The sequence below is a fragment of the Coregonus clupeaformis genome, chromosome 1, assembly GCF_020615455.1.
Source record: "Coregonus clupeaformis isolate EN_2021a chromosome 1, ASM2061545v1, whole genome shotgun sequence".
NCBI lineage: Eukaryota > Metazoa > Chordata > Actinopteri > Salmoniformes > Salmonidae > Coregonus > Coregonus clupeaformis.
The window spans coordinates 40,089,340-40,100,664 of record NC_059192.1 but is presented as its reverse complement, the minus strand read 5'-3'; the positions used below and the strand labels follow the sequence as shown (position 1 = coordinate 40,100,664).

Genomic DNA, 11,325 nt, shown 5'->3' with positions numbered 1-11,325 from the left:
CACATGGGCTATTATCAAACTTTGCTGTGGCCGGGTCATGGAAGCTGTAGGCACGGTGATATGAGCTATCCAATTGGCCAGGGCAGTAAGCGGGGTAGGCGGAGTTTGTCTTTTCAGACAAATTAAATGGTTCAAAATGGGAACACTTTGCCTAAGCGATGCGCAGGGCTTCTGAATCACGTGCACCAACCGCCAACAGCGCAACACGAATAAAAAGGACTGCAAGCCTTTATGCTTTTATCGTTGGCTTTTCTACAGAAATTACCACTGTTGTTGAGTCTCCTGTAACTGAAAGATAGATTCATATTTGGTGAGTATTTTGTCTATAGAATTTCATTACTATCAGTGCAGAACTGTAGTGTTGACATCTGTTGAAAATATAATAGCAATGTATTATATTGTAATGAGTTCTAATAATGGAATTTTTTTGGTTTAACATCATACAAATCTTTTTCACAACCGAGAGGACAACTAACATTTACATATTGTTGCCCTCCGCATTCTCCAAGATTGGACGATGTTTATGATGGTTACAAGTGTTGCCAGTAGGGTTCCAGCCTCATAGACTGGATGAGGGAAAGCAAACCACATACATGAGTATGTGGTTCTGGAAGGACTCCAGCTCAGATGTAGACCTAGATCAGGGATGGGCAATTCCCGCTCCTGTCACACTTTCCCCCAGCCCTTTAGCTATCACACCTGATTAAACTAATTGTATTCTAAACTGAAGACCATGATTAGTTGATCATTGGAGTCAGGTGTGTCAACTGGGGCTGGGGCAAAAGTGTGTCACCAAGCAAGACCCCGAGGACTGGAGTTGACCATCCCTGACCTAGATAGACAAAAAATCAAACATGCTCCATCAATCCCAATCCTAATCTGGAATACGATTTTAGCATTTGACAACTATGCCAGAATTGCCTTTGATGACCATCAATCTTATATTTTCCAGGGTAAATACATTCAGTTTAGGATGAAGGGAGTTAGTCTTTTTTGGATAATTGGAGAAGGAGTCTATTAGGCAGAATGAAGAATTCATGTTTCCAGTCATTCAATATAATGTCATTTTACAGTCTTATACTCAATACATGTGTAGCTTTTGGGCTAGGACTGTCTACATCTCAGCCAGACAGCTCAAATGGGGAATAACATAGTAATATCTCTGTGCAGTATGCTAATCTATTGGGATAGACATTTTAATTCTAGTTGGTATACTCCACATTAGCGTTTCAAATGTTCCCAAATAAAATATCCACTTTTCAGACCACATAATAGGGCAACAATATGTGATTATACAGATATACTAATCACAATATTTCACATTGGCCATCTACATAATTTAAATCTAACATTAATTTGCATTAGACAAAGTCCACTTGATAAATAGTTATTGCTCTAGTATCCTATGGTGGCACTGACATGTATATCTGGTGCAGTCATCTAAAATTGCAGTGACTTTATATTCACACAGCTTCAATTGATACATAAGGTTTACTTACATACCAAAGTTCATGGCCCCATGTCCATCGGTTCAGTTCTTATAGCCCTGGTTTTATATGGTGCCATCTAGTGGTGTAGCCAACTTTGAATGCAGCAATTTCACATTCTCAGATTCATTAGAGGCCATTTCAGTCTATATACAAAATCTGGAGTCAATCTGATTTATGGTTCATGAGAATACGTTTTCAAAAGTATTTTTTAGCATTAGCATATGTGCTAACGTGCATCTATACGTACCGTGCGACCATATTTGAATGAAGCAGCTATTTTTTCTCAAAACCATGGAGTGAATCTGACATATGGTTCCTGAGAAGAAGATGATTGCAGATGATTTTGAGCATTAGCGTTACATATGCAAATAATTAGTTGTTGATATGCTGAACAAAAATATAAACCCAACATGCAATAATTTCAAAGCTTTTACTGAGTTACAGTTCATATAGGGAAATCAGTCAATTTAAATAAATTCATTAGGCCCTAATCTATGGATTTCACAAGACTGGGAATACCGATATGCATCTGTTCGTCAGAGATACATAAAAAAAAAAGGTAGGGCCGTTGATCCGACAACCAGTCAGTATCTGGTGTGACCACCATTTGCCTCATGTAATGCGACACATCTCCTTCGCATAGTGTTGATCAGGCTGTTGATTGTGGTCTATGGAATGTTGTCCCACTCCTCTTCAATGGCTGTGCGAAGTTGCTGGATATTGGCGGGAACTGGAACAAGGTGTCGTACATGTCGATCCAGAGCATCCCAAACATGCTCAATGGGTGGCATGTCTGATGAGTATGCAGGCCATGGAAGAACTGGGAAATGTTCAGCTTCCAGGAATTGTGTACCAGATCCTTGCAACATGGGGCCGTGCATTATTATGCTGATAAATGGCACGACAATGGGCCTCAGGATCTCGTCACGGTATCTCTGTGCATTCAAATTGCCATCGATAAAATGGAATTGTGTTCGTTGTCCCTAGCTTATGCCTGCCCATACCATAACACCACAGCCACCATGGGTCACTCTGTTCACAATGTTGACATCAGCAAACTGCTCGCCCACACGACGCCATACACGTGGTCTGTGGTTGTGAGGCCGGTTGGACATACTACCAAATTCTCTAAAATGATGTTAGAGGCGGTATATGGTAGAGAAATTAACGTTAAATTCTCTGGCAACAGCTCTGATGGATATTCCTGCAGTCAGCATGCCAATTGCACGCTCCCTCAAAACTTGAGACATCTGTGGCATTGTGTTGTGTGACAAAACTGCACATTTTAGAGGCCTTTTATTGTCCCCAGCACAAGGTGTAATGATCATGCTGTTTAATCAACTTCTTGATATGTCACACAGGGGGATGGATTATCTTGGCAAAGAAGAAATGCTCACTAACTCCTGAGTGGCGCAGTGGTCTAAGGCACTGCATCGCAGTGCTAACTGTGCCACTAGATCCTGGTTCGAATCCAGGCTCTGTCGCAGCCGGCCGCGACCGGGAGATTCATGGGCGGCGCACAATTGGCCCAGCGTCGTCCAGGGTAGGGGAGGGAATGGCCGGCAGGGATGTAGCTCAGTTGATAGAGCATGGCGTTTGCAACGCCAGGGTTGTGGGTTTGTTTCCCACGGGGGGCCAGTATAAAAAAAATATGTAGTCGCTCTGGATAAGAGCGTCTGCTAAATGACTAAAATGTAAATGTAAATGTAAACAAATGTGTGCCCAAAATATGAGAGAAAAAGTTTTTTTGTGTGTATGGAAAATTTCTGGGATCTTTTATTTCAGCTCATGAAACATGGGACCAAGTGGCGTTTATATTTTTGTTTGTGTAGTTTCCTTTTAAATTTTTTTATATATCAACACAACACTGTGGAGTGGATTTACAGTGGTTTAAATGAACACGTAAAATCAGATTTTTGATATGTCAATAACTCAGCAAATCTTTTGACCAATCCCTTAGCTTTTCTCAAAGTAAGTTAAGACATGTACCATGGGCCATTCCAAATTTGGTTCCATTTGGTCCTATGGTTCATGAGAACAAGATGTTTGATGTTTTTTGTGCTAATATGCATCTACTTGATATAATGTGGCCATCTTTGAATGCATCAACATTCTTTTCTCAAACTCTTTAGGGACTATTGTGATGAGTCCAAAGACCATATTTTGTTATGAGAAGAATACTTTAAATGATTATTTTAAACATTAGTGTTACATAGTCAAGAAAGTGAATTGTTAATAGTTTCCTTATTTTTTTAAATATCAATGCCAAACTTAACAAGGTTCATCATGGTAACGTCTTTGATGACCCTAAATAGCTTCAAGTTGATAGGCCATTGCGGAGTGGTTATACAAAGGATTTAAACAGACACATAAAATGTACAGTAGTTGGTGTCTGATTGGTGTTATTTGGACTTATGGTTCATGAGAAGTTTTTCAAAGGTTTTCCAAAATTTCCAAGATGGAGGGAAATCTATCCTGATGGAGGTACTGGTTGTTGAGAGGCGTGGTTTATGAAGCTCTGTAGGCTGAAGCTAGGAGACCATTGTGACTGTCAAGTTTTTCTATGATGTGAACTAATGAATAGGTCTCTTAGAAAAAAATATAAACTATTGAAACCAAGACATTAAAATGAACTGATGTTGGCACAAGATGGAGGGAAAGTTGGAGCATAACTAACGAAATTACAGATAGCAAAAATGTCCTCTTAATCCAGTATAAACAAATGTATAGAATGTATTATACAAGAGACAAAATTCACAAATTCTACAGCACAACGGCAGTCATGTCTTAAGTGTAAAACTAATAATGACTCAATAATCCATGCTTTCTGGGAATGCTATGAAGTCCAAAAGTTATGGGTGGAACTAGAAAGTTGGCTGTCAGAAGTATTACGATGTAAACTTACTTTTAATACGTCTGTCTGCATATTTTAAGACATGGCATATGGGGTGTAGTGAGATACCCAGTGGGCTGGACAATTCTCTTCTCATCACTCATCTTGAAATAACGTATACTAAAAACTAAAAACTCTATCATACTGCCATATTAACACAATGGAAAAATGTAATGATTTATTATTGAAATATTGAAATAGCATGGATGACCGAGAAAAACGAATTGGTACAATTTAAGGCCAAGTGGCAAACAATAATGCAGGCACTAGGGATGGGGGTGTGAGCATGTCTGGGCAGATGAGATGTAGTCATTGTATGTGTGCGTCTGTTTTGTTGTTCGTATGTATAGATTTGTATCTGGAGTAAAACATTATTTTTTTAAAGGAACAATAAAATATTTAAAAAATGCATATGTCTTGTAAACGTGTTCAGTGCTGCTGCTTTAAAAGTGGTGAGGCGGCACCACACCAGACTGAAAATCCAATCAAAATCCAATCCAATCGAATGAAAGTTTATTGGTCTCGTACACAGTTTTGCAGATGTTTTCACAGGTGCAGCGAAATGCTTATTTTTCTAGCTCTAACAATGCAGCAATATCTAGCAATACAATAACAATACACACATATTCCAAAAAAAAAACAGTCTGATGGCCTGGAGATAGAAGCTGTTTATCAGTCTCTCTGACCCAGCTTTGATACACCTGTACTGTCTCCGCCTTCTAGATAGTAGCGGGGTGAACAGGCCATGGCTCGGGTGGTTGAGGTCCTTGATGATCTTCTTGGCCTTCCTGTGACACCGGGTGCTGTAGATGTCTTGGAGGGCAAGCGGTGTGCCCCCAATTAATGCGTTGGGCTGACCGCACTGCCCTCTGGAGAGCCCTGCTGCTGCGGGCGGAGCAGTTGCCGTACCAGGCGGTGATAGAGCCCCACAGAATGCTCTCGATGGTGCATCTGTAGAAGTTTGTGACGGTCTCAGGGGCCAAGCCTAATTTCTTCAGCCTCCTGAGGTTGAAGAGGCGCTGTTGCGCCTTCTTCACCATCCTGTCGGTGTGAAGGGACCATCTTAGGTCCTCAGTGATGTGCCCCTGTGGGGCCCCCGTGCTGAGGATCAGCGTGGCGGAGGTATTGTTGACTACCTTCACCACCTGGGGTCAGCCCGTCAGGAAGTCTAGGACCCAGTTGCACAGGGAGACCTGCGGTATGGAAATTGTAGTGGGTCTAGGGTGTCGGGTAAGGTGGAGATTATATGATCCTTAACTAGCCTATCAAAGCACTTCATGATGACAGAAGTGAGTGCTATGGGGTGATAGTCATTTAGTTCAGTTACCTTCGCTTTCTTGGGTACAGGAACAATGGTGGACATCTTGCAGCAAATGGGGACAACAGACTGGAATAGGGAGAGTTTGAATATGTCCGTTAACACTCCAGCCAGCTGGTCTGCACATGCTCTGAGGATGCGACTTGCATGTCTTATTCACGTTGGCCACGGAGAGTCCCTGCAACATGCGTCTCATGTCTGAGCCATTGAATTGCGACTGCACTTTGTCCCTGTACTGTCATTTTGCCTCTTTGATTGCCTTATGGAGGTCATAGCTGGTCTGTTTGTACACGTCCACATTCCCAGTCACCTTGCCGTGGTTAAATGCAGTGGTTGGTGCTTTCAGCTTTGCAGGAATTCTGCCATCTATCCACGGTTTTTGGTTTGGATAAGTTCTAATCATCACAGTAGGAACATCCTCTATGCAATTCCTGATGAACCCAGTAACTGACTCAGTCTATACTTCCATACTACCCGTAACATATCCCAGTCCACTTGATCAAAACGGATATTGAACAATCCTTACCACATCCTGCTTAACGCTTTGACGTGTACGAGCACACAGGTGTGATAATTCTACAGGGGTCCCTGCAGCGTATGCTCAAACCTGTGTGATTAGAACACTTAATTACATGTTTAGTTACGATTGAAGCAACAGTCAGCGTTTGAGCTGGTCACTGTTTTTTTCACAGAACATTTTTGCACAAACACAGTCTTTACAATTTTATGTCCTCAATGTGACCAGTTTATTTTTGGATGCAATTTTCAGACATTCACAGAAGTAGCAACAGCATATCACAATTCTCATCCAAATCGGAAATTGTAGGTCCTAGCGCAAACTGTAGAAAAGAGTGAGCTAACACAAGCAGTCATATTTAGCTACCTCTCGGCTGACAGAAACCATAATATGAATTAGCTAATAGCAATTACTATTTACAATTCATCACATCATGGGTGAGCTCACCACTCATCTAAATAATTGAGTAAAACACTTTCTAAAAGTCAAAAGTAATCCGACTGTGGGTAGTTTGTGCACTCCGTCATGTTATTTTTTTGTGTGAACCAAAGATAAGAAGAGGTGACAAGATGAGTTGGGTCTGTTTGCAGTATGCATGTTGAAGAGGGTGTTTCATCTACCATCATTCACTTCACATCATTCACTTACGGAAGTTTACTAGAAGTGAACCATCCATTTACGTGACACCCAGAATGCATTGTATGATGTCAACAAACATAGTTGGCAATTAGCTTAGCATTAGCTCAACATAATCAGTACAACCTTCCAAAAAGTATTTCACACACATCATATGTGTCCATTACAAAACATGCAAGAATCAGAATGCATGATTTGTCACCAGCACTTGTATTACCACACAAACCATTTTCTGATAAGTGGCATGTGCAGGCATTCAATCACGTAACCTCTGACACTCACTCTGAGCCATTCAGTATTGTTGTTTATGTATATAGCTAGTGGGCTAAGCTGTACCATTAGCAAAGTCTTTCAAAATTCTGACAATGAGTCTGACTATGAAAGTGAGGAATCAGATTCTAACAGTGACAGTGGGGAGTTGCCCCCGAACCTTGTGGCCATTGAGAATCCTTAATCTGAGGACCCCTTGCACACCGACAAAGTCCCAGGTCTCTCTGAAGACGCTGGTGGTGACGAAGGCAGACCAACAGTGGGTGAAGTACAGAAGGTCTGTGGTAGCTGGAAGGCCGCCAGCCATTTCACCCCTGCTGGCCCTGCTGTTGCCTTTGATGAGTCCCAGTCTGGAGTGCAAAGCCCCTTGCCATATCCCTTTGAGGCAGAGTGCTCCAAGCTGTTTCTGACTGGATATGCGCTAATGTCTGCATACTTGACCTGGGGAAACACTGGGGAAGTCCTTGGGTGCTCATTGAAGAGAGATGTTTGTCCGACTCATATAGCTAATCCTCGGTTTACATTAGCATAGCATGCCTCAAACGTAAATTGTCCACCACAGTGAAATGGGCTACTTCTATGTGAATTAATGAGGAGGCGGAATGCACCTCATTTCAAACTGTTGTTTGAAAATAAAACTGTTGTATGAAAATCATTAGAAATTGACAAGTTGAAACATAGCCTATAGATAGTTAGCAGGCGGCGTGCCTTGGTTTGAGGGCAGTTGGGTTAACTGTCCTGTTGCGTAACAATCACATTTTGGAACAGTGAGCACATTCTGACATCACGCGCATAAAAAAACTCATGCGGGGAGGACCGTTAGAGATATTTAGAACTAATGAAAGGTTACGTTTCTGCCAATAAGCGGGGAGGAGCAGGATGGAGGTGTGGTCTGATTTGCTAAAAGGAGGGCAGGGGAGGGCCTTGTAGCCGTCCCGGAAGGGAGAGTAACAATGGTCAAGTGTGTTCTCTCTGCGTGTAGCACAGCGTGTGTTGATAGAATTTTGGGAGCGTTTTCCTCAGATTTGATTTATTTAGTCCCCAGCTACAATGAATGCAGCCTCAGGATATGCGGTTTCCAGTTTGCAAAAGTCCAGTGTAGTTCCTTGAGAGCGGTTGCGGTGTCAGCTTGGGGGGGAATGTACACGGCAGTGAGAATAACCAAATACAATTCTTCTCGGGAGGTAAGGCGGTCGGCATTTGATGGTGAGGTATACCAGATCAGGAGAACAAAAGGACTTGAGTTCCTGTACGTTACCGCATTCACACCATGAGTTGGTAATCATGAGACATACACCTCCAACTCTGTTTTTCCCGGAGAGTTCTTTCTTCCTGTACGTGTGATGAACTGAGAACCCCGCTGGCTGTATGGACAGGGATAATATATAGGGAGAGAGCCATGATTCCATAAAACAGAGTATGTTACAGTCCCTTATGTCTCTCTGGAAGGAGATCCTCACCCTGAGCTTGTCTACTTTGTTGTCTAGGGACAGAACGTTAGCGAGTAATATACTCGGAAGCGGTGGATGGTTTGCTCGTCACCTGAGCCTGACTAAGACCCATGCCCAGACAGACAGATGGCTCAGATCCTAAATCTAATCCACAGCTCTAGGGACATGTGTTTTGTTGTTTTTGAGTGTGTGAGTGTCTGTGAGAATGAGAGTGACTGCTGTGGCGAGTTTGCCTCAATCAGTGCCAGCTTTCTTTTCCCCTATTTGCTGACTTGTCTGAAACTCTTTCAAAGAGAAATATGGAGAGAAAAATGTTTTTGATATCTGAAAAAGCCCATCATTTGGAACAATACCCATTGAAATGACAAACTAGCCTTTACTCAAACCTGTTCTGGAATTTTTCTGGGAATTATAACTTTCAACTACATTTCGAAACCGTAAAAATAACAACTGGACCGCAATGACTGCATCATGATGCCATGTAAAGTCGTTATAATGCTATTTTTAAACATTATACTGTGAAAATCCCTGCTCTCCTCCCTGCTCCTCTTACCTCCTCTCCTCCTCCTCATCTTCCTCTCCTCCCTTCCTCCTCCTTTTCCTCCTCTTCATCATTTACTAAAGTATTTTTAGTGTTTTTTATCAGGGTCCAGGTCATCATCTCTCAAAGGCTTAGGCCACTGCTCTAACCCTAACATCCATAACACTAGGCTTAGACTGTATATGTACTGTAAATCAGAGTAGAGATATAGATGTAGAGAAAGAGAGAGCCGAGAGAGCAGAGTGAGAGTGTGAAAAAAGAGAGAGGTAAAGAGAAAAAGATAGAGCAAGGGAGGGAGTTTGGGAGAGAAAGAGGTTAAGAGGTATGGGAAGCCACTGCCAGGTTATTGGGGTCAGGGTGAATACTCTCAGGGAGTTAAAGTCCTGATGGAGGACTGAGCGCGAACTTACTTTAACCTCTGACCCCCAGTAAGTAGGACGCAGAGGGGCATTATCTACCATAATACTCCCTGACTGTCACCAGGACAGAACAGGATTATCAGTATAACTGGTCCTCTCTGATGATCCTGGAACAAACTGACCAACGTCCTGTTGAAAAGCATCCTTCTCTACTCGCATCCTTGAAGTAATCACTGATCCAACATGACTAGATTGTTGTAAGCAGGCTTTCCATTGCATTGTTTTCACTAGTTATGTTATGTCAGATCAGTGACCACTTCAAAGATGGGAGGAAAGAAGGATGCATCCCAATAATATTCAAACAGGGCTCAAATAATCAGCCAACTGACTGACCAATAGATATATTGATTGTCAATCGTTCGATCTGTCTACAGATCAATGTCCATTCATTTCAGTTGCATATTGTGGGTTTAAATCATAGATCCAGGGCTTGTTTTTAACCATCTGCCTGTAGGTAGTGTTACAGGCCTGCGGTGTGTTCTGGTATTTTCTCAATGGAGGTCCTCTTGTAGGGGGTTCCAAACCAAACAACTGCCTGGGTCTGCTCTGTGTGAGGGCATGGGAGATTGTGAGGTGGGTGGTGTGAGTGAGTGAGGAGTGTGAGAGGGGTTTTGCATGTGTGGGTGCAACTTTGCTGGGGGTGTATATGTGCAGTGTGCTGTACAGTATGTGTGTGTTTGTTTAATATTGGGGTTTGTTCTGGAAACTCTCCCGGTGTAACACCTTTGTATGGCGTCAGAGTGAGGAACTGTTTCCAGGGGTCTGTAGTGGGGGTAGTGTGTGTGTGTGTGTTTATACATTTTACATTTACATTTTAGTCATTTAGCAGACGCTCTTATCCAGAGCGACTTACAGGAGCAATTAGGGTTAAGTGCCTTGCTCAAGGGCACATTAACGTCGTGTGTTTATGTGTGTGTGTGTGACACCCAAAGAGGTGCATTGGTGTTGCGTTACTTGCGTTGGTGTGTGTGTTCTGATATTTACATTTTATAGGTGCTGTAAGTAAATTGACTCACTTACAGGAATATTTTATGAGTGGACAAACAATGAGTCAACAGTAAAGGACCACAGAGGACACTGACTCATAGAGAGGCTAGAAGAGAGAAACTTCAGGTCGAAACCTAAAATGGTCACTGCTGATGTGAACGCTCACTTATGTTTCTAAATCCTAATACTCTCTCTCTCTCTCTCTCTCTCTCTCTCTCTCTCTCCCTTTCTCTCTCTGTCTGTCCCTCTCCCTCTCTCTCTCTCCCTCCCTCTCTCTCTCTCTCTCTCTCTCTCTCTAACATGTGCATTCCATTAATACCTCAGGGTGCCTGCCTCTCTGTCCTGCTGTTGTCCCAGCAGTGAAACTGATACCAAAACAACTAGGGGACCAGCACAACCACCGTGTTTTAGCATTTAGTAGTCATGGCTCTATTTAATACTGTACGTTTCCCAGCCTCTGTTCTGGACCTGGGGACTGTGAAGAGACCTCTGACTGCATGTGTGGTACCGATGAGTGTCCGAACTGTGTGACAACTGCTTGAACGGTACCTTTAACCCATCAACACCAATACTGATGCAGTCAATCTCTCCTCAACTTTGAGCCAGGAGAGATTGACATGCATACCACTGACATTCACCCTCCATGTGCATGTAAGTGCAATGCGTGCTGCTCTGTTCTAGACCTACTGCAATTTTCCTATGTCCTTCTTTGCTGCACATGACCACACAACTGGGCAGTAGTCCAGGTGCGACAAAACTAGGGCCTGTAGGACCTGCCTGGTTGATTTAGATGTCAAGAAAGC

General features: G+C 42.6%; 1 long non-coding RNA gene across 1 annotated transcript in view; it reads left to right on the top strand.

The window, feature by feature from the left end:
- Positions 1-185: 185 nt before the first annotated feature.
- The window catches only part of LOC121582568, a 44,950-nt gene continuing 33,810 nt past the window's right edge, over positions 186-11,325 (top strand). The window contains exon 1 of the long non-coding RNA XR_006003374.1: positions 186-310. This is a non-coding gene — a long non-coding RNA (uncharacterized LOC121582568). The remainder of the gene's footprint in view (positions 311-11,325) is intronic.